The sequence below is a fragment of the Pseudophryne corroboree genome, chromosome 9 (assembly GCF_028390025.1).
Source record: "Pseudophryne corroboree isolate aPseCor3 chromosome 9, aPseCor3.hap2, whole genome shotgun sequence".
Taxonomy (NCBI): Eukaryota; Metazoa; Chordata; class Amphibia; order Anura; family Myobatrachidae; genus Pseudophryne; species Pseudophryne corroboree.
In genome coordinates this window covers 112,414,023-112,441,276 of record NC_086452.1, presented here as the reverse complement: position 1 = coordinate 112,441,276, position 27,254 = coordinate 112,414,023, and the positions used below count along the sequence as shown (strand labels likewise).

Below are 27,254 nucleotides of genomic sequence, written 5' to 3'. Positions count from 1 at the left end.
CAGGGGGGGATGGGGGGAGGTAGCAGCCAGCACACCGGTCCTCCTTTTAGCACCTGGCTGATCATAACGGCCAGTGAGGGTTAGAGGATTTAATTGCAGGGTAGTGGGCAGCAGGAGGTTTATATGCTGGGAGCAGGGGGGGCTGAGTGCATTCACCCCCCAGCAAGGACAAGATGCCCGCCCACCCAGCCCGGTGAGTTAAAAAGGTAGAGGTGTCTAAGCGGTCATAGGCGGCAGCCAGGAGGTGTGAAGAATTATGTAACGATGTTGGATATTGCATGTCATTGTTTTATATATAATTATAAAAAATAAAAAAAAACATTTGCAGGTCGTCCGAAAAACGGGATGATTCTTCATCCAATATTTTGATATATTATAAAAATTTGTTGGATCTAAAATCCTATAAGATACACTGAAAGACAGATTGTGTGATAATTGCTCAGTAGGTCTGGTCTGTTAGACAGAAACATAACCAAATTAATATAATTATATGTGATATGAGCACAAATAAGACACAGTGAACACAATTTAATTGATATATCTTTTTATTCATTATATTTTCCATCTATCACATCACTTTTAAATGGATTAATATTAAAAGTTACATTTTAAACATATATTTTTTTTTTTTTATCGTGCGCCAACCAAGAGACAATCTCCTCTATTCTTCATTTCACTTCCAACAAAACAACCGGGTCCATTTATTTTTCATTCCATCCACAAGCGTACCAGATGAAGCAACCATGTTAGGTGCACTTCGAAGGTTACACTGTGGAAGGTGAGCCATACAAGGGCCCAGTACATATATGGTAAAACTTACACTTATGTAGTAGTATGATGTACCCTGTATGTAGGGCGCAATGGCAGGGTGTGCAATCAGTGGAGGTAAACATTACAGGAAAAGCACATGGTGGGGTGAAAGAGAAGAGAGAAAAAAACGGGGGGGGGGGGGGGGCGAATAATCAATAGCAGGTAACCAGTGGCACAGGGAAAATTTGGATAACATTTGTGACCCATTAATTGAAGATGAGTGCATCCAGAGATGTAAGTCTAGCAATAAGGCAGCATTTGACATACATCCTTTGAGTGATTACCACTCACTAGTGGGTAAGGTCTTAAACCAAACGGAATGTTGGATATGCTCACAGGTAACTCTAAGACAAAATAATGCAGGACTAGTGCCATATTCTTTAGAGTTAGCTGAGGTACTTGAATTACACAAAGGGGGGAGGGGGGGGGACAGGTGGACATGGAATATAATATAACTATACCCCCTGGTCTTCAGATCCACCAGTACCATAGATAAATCCCTGGTATGTTTAAATCTCACCAATTTCAGAAAATCAGGAAATTAGGAGGTAATCAGGAACAATCAGACAATGGCTCATTCACACATAGCAGATAAAGAGCTCATTAATATATGTGGAAGAAAGGTTTATGAGTGGCTCTCCCTGAACTCCGAAGGTTTATGTTATCTAGGAAGGACACTACCTGAAAAAATAACCCTTGTTCAATGATGAAGCAGACCTAGCATACGATCCAGGAATGGAAACAATGTTCAGGGAGTGATCGAAATATATACCATGAAAATTTTCTGTCTCTTTCACGATTTGTTTGTGTTTTCTCCCTCTACCCAGCAAAACCTCTATCGAATACGAACATCAGTGTGCAAAGACGTAGATACATGTCTGTGTGCAATGTTCGTTCAAATCAGACATCATAGGCCATAGCACTGTGCCAGCATACTCTATAGGTTGAATGTCATCCCACACCCAACCAGTGGTCCCGTGACCGCAGAGTGCATATAGAGGATGTCCCGTCCTCTTCCCTGTCTTCCCAAAATATAGTCAATGTCTGATTTGCGAAATGAATACATACATGTGTCTAGGTCACCGGTTATATGTTTGAAATATTTTTTTTTGTAATTATGTTTAGTGTGTCAGTTATGACAGTTATTGTCTACTGACAAAGGGTGGACTGTCGAAGTCAAAAATATTACATACACACCACATACAAACTCCAAACAGATGGGTCTCTGTGCGTGTGCATACACGCAGCGTGCATAGCGATATATGGTAGCATACGCATTCACACAGACAAGCCCCTATACATTATAATGTATTTATATAATACAGTGTAACATCAGATATATATGTGTTATTGGAACTGAACAATTTTAACATATCATGCTTAGTGTCAAAATGATCAGGAGAGGTGAAATGAGTGTGTAAATTTGATAGCTATGGTTAGATTGTAGCACATTGCAACGATTAGTTATGATTAAATGTATAAATACAAAGGACTTTCTAAAACTTGAAACTGGCCTCACAGCATGACCCTGGGGGCAGACACATGTGTTTGCACCTAGGACAAAAGTCCTCACACTGACCTATGAATCGTTGAGTTCTTGAGAGGTCTGGCTCCTGGACCAATGGAAGAAGATAAAACCCACTGTTGTATACACCCATTGTTTTACTGTATAAAGGGACTCGGATGCCAGGCAGCTCTCTCTCTGATACATTCTCACACACACTCACTCTCACACACACCATTATCAGAAGTCTCCTACCTTATGACAGACTGCCTGGGACCAGTGAAACTAAGCGTACATATATTTGTCTGTATCTGATTCTTTTGTAACTACAACTGCTTCTTGTGTATTTGTAACTCTGTAACCATATATATACTGTACATATGTTATATTGTATGCATACCCTTTTAATATCAAATATATACATCTCTGAAAGTTGGTCCTCAGCCTACAATGTGTGTGTATACTTGCTTTCTCTTGAGGGATATAGTGTTTGCGACGTACAGCACACTTTTATCGTATATTTTAATAAGATGCGCCTTGCGTCCGCAGCATATATTAACGCTGGCATTTTAAATATTTATTAGAAATAATTAGAACTTTACATGAAGTAAGAATTACAGACTCTATAATAAATCTGAGCCAAAGCCGGTTTACAGGCTTTCAACATTGTTTGAATGACCACCTCAGAGAAACCTTTGGCCCTCAGGACGGAAGCTTCAAGAGCCACGCCATCAAAGCCAGTCGGGCTAAATCCTGGTGGTCCGTGAACGAGGAGGTCAGGGCGTTGTGGAAGTAGAAGAGGACGCTCTATCGAGAGACCCTGCAGGTCTGAGAACAAATGCCATCTGGGCCACGCTGGAGCGAGTAGAAGTAGGATTCCTACTTCTAGCTTGAACTTCCTGATTACCCTGGGCAGCTGTGACACGGGAGGGAACATGTATGGCAGCCGAAAGTTTAATGGAATTGCCAGTGCATCCACGAATGCTGCCTGAGGATCCCTTGTCCTTGCTCCGAAGACCGGAACCTTGTGATTGTGTCGAGACGCCATCAGGTCTACATCTGGTAGGGCCCGCATGTCCACTAGGACCACAAGGAGTTGAAATACTTCTGGATGAAGGCTCCACTCTCCAGCGTGTACGTCCTGATGACTGAGGAAGTCCGCTTCCTAGTTGAGGACCCCCGGAATGAACACTGCCGATATGGCTGGCAGATGGCGTTCCACCCATTGAAGAATCTTTGACACTTCCATCATTGCCATGTGGCTTCGCGTGCCGCCTTGATGATTTATGTATGCCACGGTCCTCAAGGCATACTAACAGTGCAGGTTTTAGTGATATCCAGGCTGCAGCACAAGTGACGTAATTAGTAGCTCAGTTATTTTGATTTAACCATCTGTGCTGCAGCCTGGATATCACTAAAACCTGCACTGTTGGTGTGCCTCGAGGACCGTGGTTGGGAATGCCTGCTGTACTTGAACAGGCCTGTTCTGTACCAGAGGCAGGGCAAGCTTCAGAGCATTGAACACTGCCCACAACTGCAGAATATTTATTGGGAGAAGCGATTCCTCCCGGGCCCACCAACCCTGAAGAGAGTGTTGCTTCAACACCGCGCTCCTACCCCGCAGATGGGCGTCCGTCATCAGAAGGACCCAGTTGGAGATCCAGAAGGGACGGCCCCTGCTCAATCGTTGGTCCTGTAGCCACCATGTCAGCGACAGGCAAACCTCCGGAGTCAAGGAGATCATGTGAGACCTGATTCGGTGAGGCAGGCCATCCCACTTGGCAAGGATTAGCATCTGCACAGGGTGAGAGTGAAACTGAGCATACTCCACCATGTTGAAAGCTGACACCATGAGGCCTAGTGCTTGCATCGCCGAGTGTATCGACACTCGTGGTCGAGAAAGGAAGCATCTTATCCTGTCCTGAAGCTTCAGGACCTTCTCCTGGGACAAAAACAACCGTTGGTTGTGAGTGTCCAACAATGCCCCCAGGTGCACCATGCTCTGAGCAGGGACCAGGGAAGACTTCTTGCAGTTGATGAGCCACCCGTGGGCTTGCAGGAATTAGACCATCAGTTCCAGATGACGGAGGAGAACCTCTGGGGAGTTTGCAAGGATCAACAAATCGTCCAGATACGGGAGGATCCTGATGCCCTGACGGCGAAGTAGGGCCAACAAGGAAGAAAAAGAAGGCTCTTGTGTGGGCGCACTCTATACAGGAAAAAGTTCCTATAATGTATATCAGTGAATGTTAAAACATAACTTTTATTGGTAATAATATAAACACATTTTACCCATCTTAACGATCCATAAAGAAATAAAGAATTGGGAATTTTTTTTAAAAATGTTCTGGTCTCTTTATTTAAAGAATGATTGGAAAGGTTTGTAGACACAGGATTGTCATACCACCATTTCCCCTGACCAGTACAGATAACTGTATTGATAGGACCGAGGAGTGGTCAAAGCATTAATATATAAATATCCAACTTTGATCACTTAAATTAAGTGGATATATAGCTGTTTAGAGGTCACCAGACTCTAGCACCTGAATCATTCGACAAATACCATAATTGTGAATGGAAAAAACATTGCTCTGCACTGAGCATTCACTGACTAGATGAGAAGATATGAGAAAGAAATAGTGGTGATACTGCTGTTGGCGTGTTCTTCTCACACAGAGAGGAAACAATTCCTACTCTACAACACCAGGTATTCACAGGTAGTCTCCTTTCCTGGTACTAACCCGGCCCAACGCTGTTTAGCTTCCAAGATCGGACGAGATCGGGCGATGGCAGCGTGGTATGATAGTAGAGGATAGTATGATCAGCACGCCAATGAGAGTGCACCTATATAAGAAATAATTCAGTAGGAAATGATAGAAAGAAATAGAAAGAAGAGAGAAAGTGAAAAGGCGGAGTAGAGCCGTCATAACTTCCATGACCTTGGTGAAGATTCGCGGATCCGTGGTCAGGCCAAAAGGCAAGGCCTGGAATTGATAATGTAGGTTGCCAATAGCAAACCGCAGGTATTGCTGATGCGAGATGGCAATATAAATATGTAGGTAAGCATCCTCTATGTCCAGGGATACAATATAGTCCATGGGCTCCAAGGCCAGAACGATAGAACGAAGAGTTTCCATACGGAACTTGGAAACCTTCACAAATTTGTTCAAAGACTTGAGGTTGAGAATGGGTCAGGAGGATCCATTCGGTTTCGGAACTAGGAACAACGTTGAATAGTACCCCCTGCCTCTCTGAGCCAGAGGCACCGGCACTATCACTCCTGTGTTCAGAAGAGATTGTGCCACCGATTTGAGAGTTTTTGCTTTTTCCGGATCCGAAGGGATGTTTTTCAAGCAAAACCGGCGAGGGGGACAGTTCCTGAAAGAGATGGCATATCCGTGAGTGATGACTTCCCTTACCCAGGCATCTGAAGTGGTCTGTTACCAGACCTTGGTGAACTGTAGAAGTCGGCCTCCCACCCTGGGATCCCCCAAGGCGAGGCCCGCCCCGTCATGCAGCAGGCTTTTCAGATTTGGAAGCAGATTGACGGTCTTCCCAAGAACGTAGGTTTGGGCTTAGAGGTTTTGGAAGTGCGTGCCTTGTTTGGGTACGCCTGACCTTTGGCCTTTCCTGGAGTTCGAAAGGAACAAAAAGTGGTACTTTTAGCCTTCGGAGCAGAAGGATTAGTACTTGGTAGACAAGCAGTTTTAGCAGACGCTAAGTCAGCAACAATCTTGTTCAAATCTTCCCCAAAAAGGATGTCTCCTTTAAAAGGGATGACCTCCAAGGTCTTTTTAGAGTCCAGGTCCACAGACCAGGACCACAACCACAGAATCCGGTGAGCCAGAATTGATGTAGTAGACGCTTTGGCCGCCAGGACACCAGCATCAGAGGCCAGTGGCAAACGCAGGATTTGCATGGGGGGGTTTCCAGAACTGGGCGGAGCCAATCATGGGGGTGGGGACTGAGGTGACCCAGTATATGCTGGGTCCGTAAAACTAGTGTGTCTGTATGTGTGTGTGTGTGTATATATATATATATATATATATATACATATATCTACACACACACACACACATACATATACACATATACATAGCATATTAAACATGCATATCTATATATATATATATATATATATATGTACACACACATACAGTACACATATATATATATACACATGTGTATATATATATATATATATCATGTGTGTGTGTGTGTGTGTATGTATGTATATACATGTGTGTATATATGTATGCACATGGATATGTATGTACTATAATTAAAATAAAGTAAACTTTTATTGCACTTACAAGTGCCACCAGGAAGACAGCAGGCTGCAGAGGACGCTAGACAGCCATTAATAATACTCATGCAACTAAAAAAAAAAAAAAAAAAAAATTTTTTTTTTAGTGGAGGGGGGTTTCTGGGTGCTCGGAAACCCCCCCCTGGGTGCGCCACTGGAGGCCGCCTCCTGAATATAATGAGAGGCCATGATAATATAGAAAAGACACTGTCTGGCATTATCAGAAAAGTTAGAAGGTAGCTCCGCTTCGACCTCTTGAACCCAGGCTTCAATAGCCTTTGCAGCCCAAGAAGCCGCTATAGTGGGTCTATGTACAGCACCTGCCAGAGTGTAAATAGGGGTATATTCAATTGAGGTCGGATCCATTCCGACATGCATTTGACGGAATGGATCCGACATGGGCTATTCAATGCCCATTTCAATTCGACTTTAAAAAAAGTCTAGCCCCCTCAGGGTACATAATACAGGGATAGCTATATGTGTGAGATACACGGAATAAGAACCACACAGCAGCTATTAGCACACACAGTCACATATACAATGCAGAAATTATTACAAACACAATAAAACTGCCCTGGACTAGCAATACTAAGTAAAGCTATGTATCATTACAGATATAAAAATGCACAGAAAACACTGTATGTATATCACAGGGTACTTGTACTAAATATCCCTGTAGTTATGCACTTGTTCTTAACAAACACGGTCTAAACGGGTGTGGATCATTAGATCGACATTGTCGAGGTCGACAATGTTTAGGTCAACCACTATAGGTCGACAGTCACTAGGTCGACAGGGTTTCTAGGTCAACATGGGCTATGTCAACAGGTCAAAGGTCGATTTTTTTAGGGTGTCATTTTCTGTGAACAGTGACCGGGAAGCCGAATTAGTGCACCATGTCCCCTCGCATGGCTCGCTTCGCTCGCCATGCTTCGAGCAAGGTGCCTCGCTCCGCTACCGATTACTGTTCCAATTGTAGTCCACGTAGATCGTTAAGTATGAAAAAGTTCAAAAAAATAATTTTTTTTGAAAAGCTCATGTCGACCTTTTGACCTGTCGACATAGCACATGTCGACCTAGAAACCCTGTCGACCTTCCAACCGTGTCAACCTAGTGACTGTCGACTGTAAATTTCAGATTATTTCTAAATAAACATTTCAAATGCCAGCGTTAATATATGCTGCGGACGCAAAATGCATCTTATTACCGTATACGGTAAAAGTGTGCTGTACGTCGCAAACACTATATCCTTCAAGAGAAAGCAAGTACACGCACACATTGTAGGCTGAGGTCCAACGCTCAGAAATGTATATATTTGATATTAATAATAATATAACATATGTACAGTATATCATTCAGTTATTATATATATATATATATATATATATATGGTTAGAGAGTTACAATTACACAAGAAGCGGTTGTAGTTACATAAGGATCCGTTACAGCCAGCATACTTCACCCTATTTGCTCAATGCACAGTCCTCTCCATCTTTGAAACTGCACTAACAGTAACGAAAACAGAGCTTCCTGGGTGAGTGGAAATACCTATATACTGTGTATTGGGGGAGGTACATATCTGGGACTGAGTCTTCTGTTATTGGTCCAGGGGAGGGAGATCTCTCATTCATGATGTGTTATTGGCCAGTTCATATGCAAGCAACGTCCAGCCTTGAAGATGCAATCATAGGGGTTGCCATGCTGTCTTTCAGGAAGTTCTTTTGTTCACCTTAAAATGTGGCTTCATATTCATACATTCAATCACAACTAATCATTGCAATGTGCTAAAATCTACCCATAGCCATCAAATCAACACACGCAATCTCCTGATCAATTTTGACACTAAGCATGATATGTTTATCTTGTTCCGTTCCAATAATACATATATATATATGATGTAATAACTCTCTTATATAAATACACTGCTCAAAAAAATAAAGGGAACACTTAAACAACACAATGTAATTCCAAGTCAATCACACTTCTGTGAAATCAAACTGTCCACTTAGGAAGCAACACTGATTGACAATCAATTTCACATGCTGTTGTGCAAATGGAATAGACAACAGGTGGAAATTATAGGCAATTAGCAAGACACCCCCAATAAGGGAGTTGTTCTGCAAGTGGTGACCACAGACCACTTCTCAGCTCCTATGCTTTCTGGCTGATGTTTTGGTCACTTTTGAAAGCTGGCGGTGCTTTCACTCTAGTGGTAGCATGAGACGGAGTCTACAAACCACGCAAGTGGCTCAGGTAGTGCAGCTCATCCAGGATGGCACATCAATGCGAAATGTGGCAAGAAGGATTGCTGTGTCTGTCAGCGTAGTGTCCAGAGCATGGAGGCGCTACCAGGAGACAGGCCAGTACATCAGGAGACATGGAGGAGGCCGTAGGAGGGCAACAGCCCAGCAGCAGGACCGCTACCTCCGCCTTTGTGCAAGGAGGAACAGGAGGAGCACTGCCAGAGCCCTGCAAAATGACCTCCAGCAAGCCACAAATGTGCATGTGTCTACTCAAACGATCAGAAACAGACTCCATGAGGGTGGTATGAGGGCCCGACGTCCACAGGTGGGGGTTGTGCTTACAGCCCAACACCGTGCAGGACATTTGGCATTTGCCAGAGAACACCAAGATTGGTAAATTCGCCACTGGTGCCCTGTGCTCTTCACAGATGAAAGCAGGTTCCCACTGAACACATGTGACAGACATGACAGAGTCTGGAAATGCCAAGTAGAACGTTCTGCTGCCTGCAACATCCTTCAACATGACCGGTTTGGCAGTGGGTCAGTAATGGTGTTGGGTGGCATTTCTTTGGGGGGCCACACAGCCCTCCATGTGCTCGCCAGAGGTAGCCTGGCTGCCATTAGGTACCGAGATGAGATCCTCAGACCCCTTGTGAGACCATATGCTGGTGCAGTTGGCCCTGGGTTCCTCCTAATGCAAGACAATGCTAGACCTCATGTGACTGGAGTGTGTCAGCAGTTCCTGCAAGATGAAGGCATTGATGCTATGGACTGGCCCGCCCGATCCCCAGACCTGAATCCAATTGAGCACATCTGGGACATCATGTCTCCCTCCATCCACCAACGCCACGTTGCACCACAGACTGTCCAGGAGTTGGCGGATGCTTTAGTCCAGGTCTGGGAGGAGATCCCTCAGGAGACCATCCGCCACCTCACATGAGCATGCCCAGGCATTGTAGGGAGGTCATACAGGCACGTGGAGGCCGCACACACTACTGAGCCTCATTTTGACTTGTTTTAAGGACATTACATCGAAGTTGGATCAGCCTGTAGTGTGTTTTTCCACTTTAATTTTGAGTGTGACTCCAAATCCAGACCTCTATGGGTTATTACATTTTATTTCCATTGATATTTTTTGTGATTTTGTTGTCAGCACATTCAACTATGTAAAGAACAAAGTATTTAATAAGAATATTTCATTCACTCAGATCTAGGATGTGTTATTTTAGTGTTCCCTTTATTTTTTTGAGCAGTGTACATTATAATGTCTGGTGCTTGACATGTTTAATTTATGTGTTGTATGAAATATGTGTTGAATATATCTTTGTGGCTTGTCTGTGTGAATGCGTATGCTACCATATATTGGTGTGCACGCTGCGTGTATGCGCACGCACAGAGGCCCATCTGTTTGGAGTTTGTATGTGGTGTGTATGTAATTTTTTTTACTTCGACGGTACACCCTTTGACAGTAGACAATAACTGTCATAGCTATCACACTAAACATAATTACCAAAAAAATATTTCAAACACATAACTAGTGACCTAGACACATGTATGTATTCAATTTGCAAATCAGACATTGACTATATTTGGGAAAGACAGGGAGGAGGACGAGACATCCTCTATATGCTCTCGGCAGTCACGGGACCACTGGTTGGGTGTGGGATGACATTCAACCTATAGAGTATGCTGGGACAGTGCTATGGCCTATGATGTCTGATTTGAACGAACGTTGCACACATACATGCACCTACGTCTTTGCACACTGATGTTCATATTCAATAGAGGTTTTGCTGGGTAGAGGGAGAAAACAAACAAATCGTGAAAGGGACATATAAAATTTTCATGGTATATATTCCTATCACTCCCTGAACATTTTTTCCATTTCTGGATCGTATGCTAGGTCTGTTTCATCATTGAACAAGGGTTATTATTTCAGGTAGTGTCCTTCCTAGATAACATAAACCTTCGGAGTTCGGGGAGAGCCACTCATAAACCTTTCTTCCACATATATTAATGAGCTTTTTATCTGCTATGTGTGAATGAGCCATTGTTTGATTGTTCCTGATTACCTCCTAATTTCCTGATTTTCTGAAATTGGTGAGATTTAAACATACCAGGGATTTATCTATGGTACTGGTGGATCTTAAGACTAGGGGGTATAGTTATATTATATTCCATGTCCATTTGTCCCCCCCCCCCCCCCCCCTTTCCGTGTCATTCAAGTACCTCAGCTAATTCTAAAGAATATGGCACTAATCCTGCATTATTTTGTCTTAGAGGTACCTGTGAGCACATCCAACATTCCATTTGGTTTAAAACCTTACCCGCTAGTGAGTGGTAATCACTCAAGGGATGTCTGTCAAATGCTGCCTTATTGCTAGACTGACATCTCTGGATGCACTCATCTTCAATTAATGGGTCACAATAACTACAAAATACAGTATTCCTCAGACAATAGCCTATCACGTTACCTCCAAACTCCGTAACTACTAGACCTTTGATTTTCTCTGGCTTAACAAAGTGATAGGCTGATCCTGGGATCCTATAAAGACATCACTCCTTTCTCCAGAACCAGTTCTAGTCCCACACTCGACTCCTCATGAAACCTCATAAAAATAGAATGTCCTGAAATAAAAATGTTTGTCAAGGGGAAAAAAGACAGATATAACAAAACAAATCTTGCTTATAGCAAATCGATTACTATGACTGGTCTTTTTGCAAACCTTTAGTACGCTCAGGAGTGTTTAACAGTGCCTAGGAGGAGGGACCAACCTTTGGCGCTACTGGTTAATACTCAGAAATGGTGGTTTATTAAAGTATAGATAGAATGCAGTTTTCTGCAAAAAATTTGTTAAATTATTACAAGTTAATAAAAAATTATTAATAATAAGAAAAATACAGTGAGATTCTGTTGTCAAATTGAGGTATATATAGTTATGCACAGTATATATATATAAGTGTAGTATATAATTAAAGAAGGCAATGGGATGTGTCTAAATATAAACTTGTTTATTATGCTAATAATTCGTTTAAAAATGACAATATTAATTTAAACCTTTTTGCTTGAGCGCGCTCTTTGCGTTATTAACATACAGTGAGAATAAAAATGAAATAAAAATAAGAATAAAAATAAATTTGCAATAAACAATTAACACTTTGTATGTGATTCTAAAAAGTAATGGAAACCGGTCTCCTGCTCTTTAAGGCAACGGTGATTTGTTATGTATGAGTTCCGGCAGAACAGGCTATGTCCGCAAATGGTCCGTTTTTTATTGAGTTCCTGGTGATCCTTAATTCCAGGGTAGGGTAATAAAAGTACTTCTTTTTCAGGTGAGAAAGTTTTTTGGATCGCTTACGTGCCTTCACCCTGTCCAGGGCTGGGGGATCAGTGTGTTTCCTTCGGTGCTGCAGGTGTTTTTCTCCGTAGCCACGGTTTGTTACATGCGCCTGTAACCCCGGTTCTCTTGGTGTTTCCTCGCCGGCGTCTTCCAGGAGGTCGGGATCTCCGGGTTTCGGGTGAAAGAAGGGGGCGTGGTCCAACGCGTTTCACTCGGCCAATGATGCCGTGCTTCGTCAGGGACAGTGCCGCTTCTCAGTCTTCACGGAACAGACTCTTGGGTGATACTTCTGCGATTTCACTCCCTTTACGAGTTCCTTCCGGACTAACGACTTTCCTGCGATGGGAATTCATGGACCTAAGTCTCTCTCGGCTACTTTCACTGGGATCGTGCTGTCAACAAAACTTGGTATGGTCCTTCCCACCTGTCTATTAGGCAACCTGAGCGTAAGAACAATCACACAGTCTCTTGGTTCACCAGGAATCAACAGTTTCAAGTGCTTTTGTTAAGTTCTCAAATGCTGGCTCATCTCGATAAGGTACTGTACTGTCACCTCATTGGTGTATTTCTGATCATGGTGCAGATCAATCATGACATGAGGTTGTCTTCCAAAACAAAAACAAATTTTTTTTTCAAAGAAGTTGATTCGTTAAGTGGGGATCTGGGAGTGTTTCCGATGCTACATAACACTAGTGGCAGTGTCTATGACCACAATAGTCCAGTTTCAAGCTATCACTTTGCTACTACTCCTAAGGATACCATATCTACACACAAATTTCTGCACAATTTTCTTTGCGGTAAACACAGCAGTATTTGTGGTGGCAGGAAATGCCTCTACCCAGTTTGAGAAAACATCAGTGTACACCAATACGTATTTCAAATTCCTACTGGGTGTTAACTGTACGAAGTCGATTTGTATTACCTGAAAAGGTCTGTCTGCAGGAGGAGTATGGGATGGCTCTGTCAGTGCTACCTTACCAAATGTTCTTCCTCATGCAAGTAAGACAGGTCATTGCTTTCCTGCTTGACTGAGAAGAGAACCCTGGTACATACCAGTAAGCTCTTACCAATTTGCACATACCTTCCTTACCCTAGGTGAGTCAGACCATGTGCCACCTTATCTAGGCTTGGGAGATACGTCCTGGGGGCCACTGGCTTACCTTGTCCATCTCTCCAGAGTCCTGAAGACTCCTGACCATACCCCTTCGCTTTCCAGACCTCCTTTTCCTGTAGGGAACACAAATTTTCATCTTAATTTAACTGTAGTGTGTTTGCAAATATAGAGTACCATGAGCATAACTAAAAAAAAAAGAGAAAAACACCTCTAGAGGGAAAAAGAAAAAAAAATATCAGGTCTGCGTTCACCAACGGGCTGTCACTTATGTCTGGTCTCATAGTAAAGGTCTGATTCAGATATTCCATACCATCATGCATATCAGTGTCTATACAACATTTTCCTTCACCAGTATTCTCATCCTCCACCCTTTGTGCATTACAAGGCACACTGCAGTAATATACTGGTGCCATTGTGACAGCTCCCTCGTGCTGATGAGACATACCGGGTTCGGGCAGAACTTTGAAGGACCAATACGGCATGTGGTGTATGAACTGTCAAATCATGTTCCAGTACTATGTCCCAGGTATTTGACCCTTGTCCTACACAATTGCAGTTTATCCCTCGAGACCTGGTGTCCTGTTTGGACGAGATGAAACAGAAACTATTTTGTATCTGCCAGGGACGACTCAAATGAATCAGCACACAAGTCATCAACATATTGTATCAGTACCGACCCATTCTCAGGCTGAAAGGACTGTAAACAGTCATGTAGGGCTTGGGAGAAAATACTCAGGCTGTCACTTCAAAGATGAAGAGGAAACTGTGAAGAAAAACAGAATAGAGGTTGGTGACAGTAAAGTTTTGTAGAAGTGGAGAGGATTTTATTAAAATGACAACTGGATTGGGCACTTCGGGGAATTGATTAACTACTTGGTCTACCCCCCTTAAAGCTTGTGCTTGCTGTGTCACTACTGGGACTACCTCAGCCATCAATCCAGTGTCCTGTCCATCCTAAGTACATAGGGAACCCGGTATCTGTGAGATAATTTCCTCTACCTGTGATGGACATGAATCTAGAACAGTGGAATGCAACATTAGTCTTTGAGGAGTATCTAACATACCTTGTACTTCCTGAGCGGGAGTACAATATATGTATTTCACATTTCAATTTACATAACAAAATCTCTTTCGATTAACTTAGTCAGGGGCCACTGCTGCTAGAAGAAAAAAAAAGAAAAGGGTTTAGCATCATAGAGGCCCAATCGTAACTTCAGCAGGTTTTGTCAAAGGGTAATGTTGCACTTCCCGTTCCTCCCATTTGCCAAATTAGTGTTTACTAGTGATCTTATCCTGATAGAGAATTTTCTAGTACTGCTAAAAAACAAAAAACAAGCTTCTAGGTCATGCGAAGTATTCATTCAATCCTTCTCATCCCGTATTAAGGGTCTGTACATGGTCCAACAAACATTTCCGAGCTTATCTAGACAAGGGCATTCCTAGAAATTAATACTTCTTATGTGGTAATTAAAAAGAAATACCCTGGGGGTTACCCCATCTCTGTCCACTTTCCTACTGGGACATACTAATGTGTGGACAGGATATTCTCCATTTATGACATTACTTTCTTGATTTTTATTTTATTTTTGGGTTTTAATATATATGTACTTGAATGGCTTCATGCTTACCAGTTCCACTGGTCTCAGCCACTTCCCCTGCAGGCTACAGCTCCTCTTTTACCGGTTGGATACTACTCCTCTGAGTGCATGAGAAATGGCTGAAACCAGCCAGGTCACCTTCTCCTCCTAAATAAAACTTTGACATTCATTAGTACATATATAGGTTACATTCACATTTTTCATATTTTTATTATATTCTATAGTTTGTATGCTGGCTGTAACTGCTTCCACATCCACATATGGCGGTGTACTTGCTTTCTCTTTTTACTTACTTATTGTTGCTACGAGTTCAAACAGTTATTATGTTTTCGTTCTTGTCTTGTATGACTTTGGTTAAACATACTACCTGCAATACATCAGGCTCAAAACCACCAATCACTGGAAATGATATTTCACCATTCATACGTACTCAATCATTACAATAAACAGCCTCTGTGTAGGGACCATATTTCCCACACATAATATACAGAGCGGACCATCTTGGCCTCTGCTCCTCAGCCTGAACCCTGGCTCCTGAATGCCTCCCGCTTGCGCATTTGGCTCCCATTGTGGGCCTTTTAACACGACCACCAAATTAATAAGCTAGATAATGGTGAAAAGTCCTTTGAGCGCTTTTCACCCGCTCCTTCTCCACTGAAATGTACCACGACTCACTCAGTACCCAGTGAGGATCCTACCAGACCCCTCAGCACTGGAAGTATGAAGTATTAACAGAATTAATACACAACCTTTTTCAGTGGAGGTTGAAAGCCTGCTGGAATGTTTCCTGAGAGAGAGTCAGCGAAACTTCCTTTTCTTTACACAAATCACGTCTGCGCATGCTAACACAGCGCGTATGATAATGCAATTTGCGCAAAATAACGTAAATGGTATCACGTTGCACCGCGTATTGCACAGACGTGCGGTCCAATCGCACAGCTTATAGATACTTGTTATCTATACGCCCTTTCATCACGGGAGTCGAATTCCACTAGTTGCGCCCCACAGCCAGAGCGTAACATCAAATCACACTCCTCTGCACGTTTTTTCACTACGTGCGTCAATCGTAAGGTCGCTAGCCTTCATGCCACCAAGCCTCTGCTAACTCAGTGTCTTTCTACGGGATCCTAAATTACAGGGTTCAATACAATCACACCTACTTTCAACCCACACTAATACACAATGTTTTCTGTACAGAGAAAAAAAAGTCAATTACCAGTGATTGATAACATCCCCCTCAGAGGTATTACACTTCAAACAAAGTATTATAGTAATGTGCTTTAAAATTGAATAGTTACCTGTTAAAATTAGTTTTATCCCACCTTAACAATAAATTTCTATTATGCGGCTAACTTCCGCTTGCATAAATATGTACTCACGTTTCCCACCTTCTGTGCGTCCACATGTGTACCCGTGCGTCGCTATATACGCGCCCACGTCCTATTGTACTATGACACGTGTATACTTGCGTACGCAAATGTGTATCGCTGCGTACCTTTGCACGCAGCTTGCCACACTGTCTTAACCATTCTAGCAATACAATAAAAATAAAACACTATTTGTATTGTATTGTAGTAGTTAGATAAATGCTTCCACGTTTCCTTTGAGCACTGGAAGTCCCCTGCCGGAAAGCTTCCGCTACGTGCTACCTAAACTTTTAGGCAGGAATGGAGCTTCACTTATGAAATGCCAATATTTATAGAATTTTCGTTAACAATAACACTTTAACAATCAATTTTAAAACACTTCTATATAATATGGCTATTGACTATAATTGAAATGCTATGATTCAGATAGGATAGCTATCTTGCAGAACATATAATGATATAAATATACACATTTTATATAATAATATATATATAATATACACTGCTCAAAAAAATAAAGGGAACACTTAAACAACACAATGTAACTCCAAGTCAATCACACTTCTGTGAAATCAAACTGTCCACTTAGGAAGCAACACTGATTGACAATCAATTTCACATGCTGTTGTGCAAATGGAATAGACAACAGGTGGAAATTATAGGCAAATAGCAAGACACCCCCAATAAAGGAGTTGTTCTGCAGGTGGTGACCACAGACCACTTCTCAGCTCCTATGCTTTCTGGCTGATTTTTTGGTCACTTTTGAAAGCTGGCGGTGCTTTCACTCTAGTGGTAGCATGAGACGGAGTCTACAACCCACACAAGTGGCTCAGATAGTGCAGCTCATCCAGGATGGCACATCAATGCGAGCTGAAGCAAGAAGGTTTGCTGTGTCTGTCAGCGTAGTGTCCAGAGCATGGAGGCGCTACCAGGAGACAGACCAGTACATCAGGAGACGTGGAGGAGGCCGTAGGAGGGCAACAACCCAGCAGCAGGACCGCTACCTCCGCCTTTGTGCAAGGAGGAACAGGAGGAGCACTGCCAGAGCTCTGCAAAATGACCTCCAGCAAGCCACAAATGTGCATGTGTCTACTCAAACAATCAGAAACAGACTCCATGAGGGTGGTATGAGGGGCCGACGTCCACAGGTGGGGGTTGTGCTTACAGACCAACACCGTGCAGGACATTTGGCATTTGCCAGAGAACACCAAGATTGGCAAATTCGTCACTGGCCCCCTGTGCTCTTCACAGATGAAAGCAGGTTCTCACTGAGCACATGTGACAGACGTGACAGAGTCTGGAGACGCCAAGGAGAACGTTCTGCTGCCTGCAACATCCTCCAGCATGACCGGTTTGGCAGTGGATCAGTAATGGTGTGGGGTGGCATTTCTTTGGGGGGCCGCACAGCCCTCCATGTGCTCACCAGAGGTAGCCTGACTGCCATTAGGTACCGAGATGAGATCCTCAGACCCCTTGTGAGACCATATGCTGGTGCGGTTGGCCCTGGGTTGCTCCTAATGCAAGACAATGCTAGACCTCATGTGGCTGGAGTGTGTCAGCAGTTCCTGCAAGACAAAGGCATTGATGCTATGGACTGGCCCGCCCGTTCCCCAGACCTGAATCCAATTGAGCACATCTGGGACATCATGTCTCCCTCCATCCACCAACCTCACGTTGCACCACAGACTGTCCAGGAGTTGGCGGATGCTTTAGTCCAGGTCTGGGAGGAGATCCCTCAGGAGACCATCCGCCACCTCATCAGGAGCATGCCCAGGCGTTGTAGGGAGGTCATACAGGCATGTGGAGGCCACACACACTACTGAGCCTCATTTTGACTTGTTTTAAGAACATTACATCAAAGTTGGATCAGCCTGTAGTGTGTTTTTCCACTTTAATTTTGAGTGTGACTCCAAATCCAGACCTCCATGGGTTAATAAATTTGATGTCCATTGATAATTTCTCTATCGTCCTAGTGGATGCTGGGGTTCCTGAAAGGACCATGGGGAATAGCGGCTCCGCAGGAGACAGGGCACAAAAAGTAAAGCTTTTCCAGATCAGGTGGTGTGCACTGGCTCCTCCCCCTATGACCCTCCTCCAGACTCCAGTTAGATTTTTGTGCCCGGCCGAGAAGGGTGCAATTCTAGGTGGCTCTCATAAAGAGCTGCTTAGAGAAGTTTAGCTTAGGTTTTTTATTTTACAGTGATTCCTGCTGGCAACAGGATCACTGCAACGAGGGACAGAGGGGAGAAGAAGTGAACTCACCTGCGTGCAGGATGGATTGGCTTCTTGGCTACTGGACATGAAGCTCCAGAGGGACGATCACAGGTACAGCCTGGATAGTCACCGGAGCCGCGCCGCCGGCCCCCTCGCAGATGCTGAAGCAAGAAGAGGTCCAGAATCGGCGGCTGAAGACTCCTGCAGTCTTCTAAAGGTAGCGCACAGCACTGCAGCTGTGCGCCATTTTCCTCTCAGCACACTTCACACGGCAGTCACTGAGGGTGCAGGGCGCTGGGAGGGGGGCGCCCTGGGAGGCAAATGTAAACCTATATAAGGCTAAAAATACCTCACATATAGCCCCCAGAGGCTATATGGAGATATTTAACCCCTGCCTAAATGCAATAAATAGCGGGAGACGAGCCCGCCGAAAAAGGGGCGGGGCCTATCTCCTCAGCACACAGCGCCATTTTCTCTCACAGAAAGGCTGGAGAGAAGGCTCCCAGGCTCTCCCCTGCACTGCACTACAGAAACAGGGTTTAAACAGAGAGGGGGGGCACTAAATTGGCGATATAAATATATTAAAGATGCTATAAGGGAGAAACACTTATATAAGGTTGTCCCTATGTAATTATAGCGTTTTTTTGGTGTGTGCTGGCAAACTCTCCCTCTGTCTCTCCAAAGGGCTAGTGGGGTCCTGTCCTCTGTCAGAGCATTCCCGGTGTGTGTGTGCTGTGTGTCGGTACGTGTGTGTCGACATGTATGAGGACGATGTTGGAGGAGGCGGAGCAAATTGCCTATGATGGTGATGTCACTCTCTAGGGAGTCGACACCGGTATGGATGGCTTATTTAGGGAATTACGTGAGAATGTCAACACGCTGCAAGGTCGGTTGACGACATGAGACGGCCGACAAACAATTAGTACCGGTCCAGGCGTCTCAGAAACACCGTCAGGGGCTTTAAAAACGCCCATTTACCTCAGTCGGTCGACACAGACACAGACACCGACACTGAATCCAGTGTCGACGGTGAATAAACAAACGTATTCCTTATTAGGGCCACACGTTAAGGGCAATGAAGGAGGTGTTACATATTTCTGATACTACAAGTACCACAAAAAAGGGTATTATGTGGGAGTGAAAAAACTACCTGTAGTTTTTCCTGAATCAGATAAAATAAAATGAAGTGTGTGATGATGCGTGGGTTTACCCCGATAGCAAATATTGGCGTTATACCCTTTCCCGCCAGAAGTTAAGGCGCATTGGGAAACACCCCTTAGGGTGAATAAGGCGCTCACACGCTTATCAAGTGGCGTTACCGTCTCCAGATACGGCCGCCCTCAAGGAGCCAGCTGATAGGCAGCTGGAAAAATATCCTAAAAAGTATATACACACATAAGGTGGTTATACTGCGACCAGCGATCGCCATCAGCCTGGAGATGCAGTGCTGGGTTGGCTTGGTCGGTTTCCCTGACTGAAAATATCTGATTGATATAGAGCATTTAATGGGATGCATTATATATTTATGTATGCGAGATGCACAGAGGGTTATGTGCACTCTGGCATCAAAATAAATGCGTGGTCCATATCTCCCAGAAGATGTCATGGACACGACAGTGGTCAGGTGATACATATCCCATACGACACATGGAAGTATGGCCGTATAAAGGGAAAGAGTTATTTGGGGTCGGTCCAACGGACCTGGGGGTCTCGGCAACAGCTGGAAATCCAACCTTTTTACCCCAAGTTACATCTCAGCAGAAACAGACACCGTCTTTTCAGCCTCAATCTTTCCGTTCCCATGAGGGCAAGCGGGCAAAAGGCCAGTCATATCTGCCCAGACATAGAGGAAAGGGAAGTAGACTGCAGCAGACAGCCCCTTCCCAGGAAAGGAAGCCCTCCACCGCGTCTGCCAAGTCCCCAGCATGACGCTGGGGCCGTGTAAGCGGACTCAGGTTAGGTGGGGGTGTAGTCTCAAGAGTCTCGACGCGCAGTGGGATCACTCGCAAGTTGACCCCTGGATCGTAATAGTATTATCCCAGGGGTACAGATTGGAGAGTCGAGACATCTTTTCCTCGCAGGTTCCTGAAGTCTGCGTTACCAACGGCTCCCTCCAACAGGGAGGCAGTATTGGGAAAAATTCACAAGCTGTATTTCCAGCAGGTGATAATCAAAGTACCCCTCCTACAACAAGGAAAAGGGTATTAGTCTTCCACACTATATTGTGGTACTGAAGCCAGACGGCTTGGTGAGACATAGTCTAAATCTGAAATCTTTGAACACTTACATAAAGGTTCAAATCAGGATGGAGTCACTCAGAGCAGTGATAGCGAACCGGAAAGAAGGGGACTATATGGTGTCCCTGGACATCAAGGATTACCTCCATGTCCAAATTTGCCCTTCTCAACAAGGGTACATCGGGTTCGTGATACAGAACTGTCAATATCAGTTTCAAAAGTTGCCGTTGAATTATCCACGGCACCCCGGGCCTTTACCAAGGTAATGGCCGAAAAGATGATTCTCTTCAAAGAAAAGGGGCATCTTAATTATCCCTTACTTGGACGATATCCTGAAAGGGGCAAGTCCAGAGAACAGTTGGAGGTCGGAAAAGAACTATCTAAAGTAGTTCTACGATAGCACGAGTGGATTCTAAATATTCCAAAAATCGCAGCTGTTTTTCCGATGATACGTCTGCTGTTCCTAGGAATGATTCTGGGCATAGTCCAGAAAAAGGTATTTCTCCTGGAGGGGAAAGCCAGGGAGTTATCCGACCTAGTCAGAAACCTCCTAAAACCAGGCCAAGTATCAGTGCATTAATGCACAGGAGGCCTGGGAAAAATGGTGGCTTCTTACGAAGCGATTCCATTCGGCAGATCTCACGCAAAACATTGTCAGGGAGATTTGCTGGACGAATGGTCCGGATCGCATCTTCAGATGCATCAGCGTATAACCCTGTCTCCAAGGACAAGGGTGTTTTTTCTGTGGGGGCTGCAGAGTGCTCATCTTCTAGAGGGCAGCACATTCAGCTTTCAGGACTGTGTTCTGGTGACCACAGATGCCAGCCTGAGGGGCTGGGGAGCAGTCACACAGGGAAGAAATTTCCAAGGAGGTGTGGTCAAGTCTGGAGATTTCTCTCCACATGAATATACTGGAGCTAAGGGCAAGTTACACTGCTCTGAGCTTAGGAAGACCTCTGCTTCAAAGTCAACCGGTGCTGATCCAGTAGGACATCATCATGGCAGTCGCCCACGTAAGCAGACGGGGCGGCACAAGAAGCAGGAGGGCAATAACTGCAAGGATTCTTCGCTGGGCGAAAGATCATGTGATAACACTGTCAGCAGTGTTCATTCCGGGAGTGGACGACTGGGAAGATTTCCTCAGCATGAATGAATTCCACCCGGAAAAGTGGGAACTTCATCTGGAAGTTTCCACATGATTGTAAACCATTGGGAAAGACCAAAGGTGGTTATGCTGGCGTCCCACATGAAGCGCCAGGTCTAGAGACCCTCAGGCAATAGCTGGGACGCTCTGGTAACACCGTGGGTGTACCAGTCGGTGTATGTGTTCCCTCCTCTGTTTTTCATACCCAGTGTATGGAAAATGATAGGAAGAAGAGGAGTAAGAACTATACTCGTGGCTCCGGTTTGGCCAAGAAGGACTTGGTACCCGGAACTTCAAGAGATACTAGGAAGGATCTTGATTCAGCAAGAATCATGTCTGTTCCAAGACTTACCGCAGCTGCGTTGACGCCAGGGCGGGGGAACGCCGGATCCTAAGGGAAAAAGGCATTCCGGAAGAGGTCATCCCTACCATGGTCAGAGCCAGGAAGGAGGTGACCGCACAACATTATCACCGCTTAGGTGAAAATATATGTTCCATAGTGTGAGGCCAGGAAGGCTCCACGGAAGAATTTCAACTAGGTTAATTCCTACATTTCCTGCAAACAGGAGTGTCTATGGGCCTAAAATTGGGGTCCATTAAGGTTCAAAATTTCGGCCTGTCGATTTTCTTCCAGAAAGAAAGTGGCTTCAGTTACTGAAGTCCAGAAGTTTGTTAAGGGAGTACTACAACCCCCTTCGATGTCTCCAGTGACACTGGGCGATCTCAATGTAGTTTTGGGATTCCTAAAATCACATTGGTTTAAACAACTCAAATCTGTGGATTTGTTATATCTCACATGGTAAGTGACCATGTTGTTGGTCCTGGCCTCGGCCAGGTGAGTGTCAGAATTGGCGGCTGTGTCTCACAAAGCCATATCTGATTGTCCATTCGGACAGAGCAAAGCTGCGGACTCGTCCCCAGTTTCTCCTGAAGGTGGTGTCAGCGTTTCACCTGAACCAGCTTATTGTGGTACCTGCGGTTACTAGGGACTTGGAGGACTCCAAGTTGCTGGATGTTGTCAGGGCCCTGAAAATATAGTTTCCAGGTCGGCTGGAGTCAGGAAATCTGGCTTGCTGTTTATCCTGTATGTACCCAACAAGCTGGGTGCTCCTGCTTCTAAGCAGTCGATTGCTCGTTGGATTTTTAGCACAGTTCAACTTGCACATTCTGTGGCAGGCATGCCACAGCCTAAATCGGTTAAGGCCCATTCCACAAGGAAGGTGGGCTCATCTTGGGCGGCTGCCCGAGGGGTCTCGGCATTACAACTCTGCCGAGCAACTACGTAGTCGGGGGAGAACACGTTTGTAAATTTCTACAAATATGATACCCTGGCAAAAGAGGACATGGAATTCTCTCATTCGGTGCTGCAGAGTCATCCGCACTCTCCCGCCCGTTTTGGGAGCTTTGGTATAATCCCCATGGTCCTTTCAGGAACCCCAGCATCCACTAGGACGATAGAGAAAATAAGAATTTACTTACCGATAATTCTATTTCTCGGAGTCCGTAGTGGATGCTGGGCGCCCATCCCAAGTGCGGATTATCTGCAATACTTGTACATAGTTATTGCTAACTAATTCGGGTTACTGTTGTAGTGAGCCATCTTTCAGAGGCTCCTCTGTTATCATACTGTTAACTGGGTTCAGATCACAGGTTGTACAGTGTGATTGGTGTGGCTGGTATGAGTCTTACCAGGGATTCAAAATCCTCCCTTATTGTGTACGCTCGTCCGGACACAGTACCTAACTGGAGTCTGGAGGAGGGTCATAGGGGGAGGAGCCAGTGCACACCACCTGATCTGGAAAAGCTTTACTTTTTGTGCCCTGTCTCCTGCGGAGCCGCTATTCCCCATGGTCCTTTCAGGAACCCCAGCATCCACTACGGACTCCGAGAAATAGAATTATCGGTAAGTAAATTCTTATTTTTTGTGTGATTTTGTTGTCAGCACATTCAACTATGTAAAGTTATAATAATAATATTTCATTCATTCAGATCTAGGATGTGTTATTTTAGTGTTCCTTTTATTTTTTTTAGACAGTGTGTATATATATATATATACACACACACCATACACATATACTGAATGAATGTAGTTTCTACAGAGCCTCTAATTTGCATATCAACAGATGTTCACATGCTTGCTGTTCCAGGGTGGTTGAACAGGTTTATTAACAATTCAATTGCCTATCTTGTAGCAAGCAGAGGGTTAACAAATCCTGGAAAGAAAAACAACCTCTATCATCTGTGTGTAATTTTTTTTTCATCAAGTATTTATCTCACTATTTCTCTCACTAGGCCCAACTGAAACACTGTTTATAATTGACTATGGCATGGGTTCATTAAATTCATTGGTAGCTTTTAAATGTTGATGAATTTGTACATATATTTTGTTTATTTGTGACAAAGGAAACAGATTTTTTAACAAACTGAAAGTCAGCTGTTAGCTAGATGGATAGAAAGTGACCTTACGTACATAAAATGGCCACTGCTCCTCCCCGTTCCCAAGCCATGTGCATGGACAAAATGGTGATCACACCATGTGGCCAGAATACACAAACACTCTATCCTTTGTCACAAATGAATCACAAATTATACAAGCACAGGAAGTTTGTTACTTCAGGCCTGCGTTAGCAGTATGCGAATATCCTCACCATGCTAACACAGCTATATCATACCTATGCACCAACTTTTAAATGCTCTTTAAATTTACTTAACAGATAAACAATCCAATCTAAATCAAACACAATATGGCTTATTGAACCTTGTGTAGCAACAATAAAAATACGCTGTAGCATTTCTAGTATTGTGCGTTTTTGTCACACTCACGCAACAAAGAAATATTTTGTCCCTTGATTCATATCAGCGCCTTACTGATAACACAAAAAAACAACGCATGTGGTTCAGCAGCATCTAGATGCAACCATTCTTAGCTGTTAGACCACAGCGTGTCTGTACTGCGCATCATTAAGTACGTCATATCGCGGCTGCGCGCCCCCAACTGTAAATTTCAGATTATTTCTAAATAAACATTTCAAATGCCAGCGTTAATATATGCTGCAGACGCAAGGTGCATCTTATTACCATATACGATTAAAGTGCGCTGTACGTCGCAAACACTATATCCCTCAAGAGAAAGCAAATATACACACACATTGTAGGCTGAGGACCAACTTTCAGAGATGTATATATTTGATATTTAAAGGGTATGCATACAATATAACATATGTACAGTATATCATTCAGTTATAATATATATATATAGTTGCAGAGTTACAATTACACAAGAAGCAGTTGTAGTTATATAAGGATCTGTTACAGCCAGCATACTTCACCCTATTGCTCAATGCACAGTCCTCTCCATCTGTGAATCTGCACCAATGGCAATGAAAACAGAGCTTCCTGGGTGAGGGGAAATACCTATATACTGTGTACTGGAGAGGTACATGTCTGAGACTGAGTCTGCTGTTATTGGTCCAGGGGAGGGAGATCTCTCACTCATGATGTGTTATTGGTCAGTTCATATGCAAGCAACGTCCAGCCTTGAAGATGCAATCATAGGGGTTAGCCATGCTGTCTTTCAGGAAGTTCTTTTGTTCACCTTAGAATGTGGCTTCATATTCATACATTCAATCACAACTAATCGTTGCAATGTGCTGCAATCTACCCATAGCCATCAAATCAACACACATTCCCCTGATCATTTTGACACTAAGCATGATATGTTCCGTTCCAATAATACATATATATATGATGTTATAACTCTCATATATAAATACATTATAATGTCTGGTGTTTGACATGTTTAATTTATGTGTTGTATGAAATATGTTTTGAATATATCTTTGTGGCTTGTCTGTGTGAATGCGTATGCTACCATATATCGCTGTGCACCCTGCGTGTATGCGCACGCACAGAGGCCCATCTGTTTGGAGTTTGTAGGTGGTGTGTATGTAATATTTTTGACTTCGACACGACCTATAGTGGTCGACCTAAACATTGTCGACCTAGACAGTGTCGATCTTCAGACCGGATCCCATCTAAACAGCATGTAGAATGCTTAAGCGTCCTGTAAATCCACGGCGCTGTCGAGGCAGGCGGCTTTACAGAGGAGACTAGCTCAGTATGTTCCAGATCAGCGCAGCTGTGTGTAATGTGGTCCAAAGGCTGATAGGGAGTGAGGGAGGAGAGATGCAGCTCCAGGGTGGGAACATTTGCAGTAAATAGCGCCTGGGGCTGGGGGGAGGGGCTACAGGTCAGAGCCTTATCCCCTCTGCTGGACTTCACCACCGGGTACTGCGGGGTCTATATTAAATAGATTTTAGGAAATCCAACCTGCGCCCCATGCCCCGGTGGATATAGTGGGGTCCCTGCCTGGCAACAGTGTCCATGGCAGTGGCGCGGTCCATCTCCGGGGACCGCGCTGGATCGCTATTTAGTCAGGTCCCACCTGGGGGACCCTCTTAGCTCCTCCCTGCATCTGCGATCCTGGAGAGTAGCGGCGGGTGTGTGCGTGGATGAAGCTGGAGCCCTCCGCTTTAAGTACCCGGCAACCAAGGCGCGGGAGTATACAGCGCCGCTGGGGGAGGTGAGGGAGCCACAGCACGCTATGTCAGAATGACATAGCACTTTAAAGTGCCTGTGCTGCGGCCCTTGAAGTCTTCTTTTCTTCAGAAAAGGTCTTTACAGGGCTGCCTAGCGCAGCCCTCCCTGTTAGCATCCTGCACTGCAGGCACCAACTTACAAACTGAGCTCCTGTGCACGGAGGCAGGGTTATAGAGGAGGCGGTGCAAGGCATCCTGGGAACATTCAAAGCTTTAGCCTGTTGGTGCCTCTGATCAAGATCCGACTCTACACCCCAATGTTATTCCCTGTGGAATACCAGTGTACCCCGTTGCAGAAATCCAGATGTTTCTTCTCCTCTAATTGGATAACCCCCTTGGCAAGAGCAGACTACTGGGGCTCTGCCCACAAGTATAGTAACTGAACTGCAGAGACTGCCTGGAAGAAAAGAGGGGTCGAAGGGCTCCAGCTCTGCTCCCTTGTAGAGTACACAGCAATTATGTGGGAAGGGGCTGGCCACTGGGTGCCTCATCTCTGCGCTGGATATCATTGACAGCCCAAGACCACATATTAACATGGGCAAATAGGGGTGGCAGAATGATGCAGACACTGTGGGGCCAGGCTGACAGCGGCTTGCCCATCCCCATATTTGGTCGTCAAGCTCTGCCCCCGTCTACAGTGGTTTTGCACACTCACAGTATGTTACAGTGGAGGTGCTGCAGTATGTTAATGTGGAGGTGGCAGGTGCAGCTTAAATTTTGGGATGGGGAAGAACCGCTGCGTGCGAATGGGTCGGAATGACCCCCATGGTTTTGCCTA

General features: G+C 44.4%; 1 protein-coding gene and 1 pseudogene across 1 annotated transcript in view; one reads left to right on the top strand and one right to left on the bottom strand.

Moving 5' to 3' along the window:
* LOC134957687 (ATP-dependent RNA helicase A protein-like) overlaps nt 1-27,254 on the top strand; it is a 699,701-nt gene that overhangs the window by 274,000 nt on the left and 398,447 nt on the right. The gene's annotated exons all lie outside the window — the stretch shown is intronic.
* On the bottom strand, nt 5,007-5,125 carry LOC134959950 (5S ribosomal RNA; annotated as a pseudogene).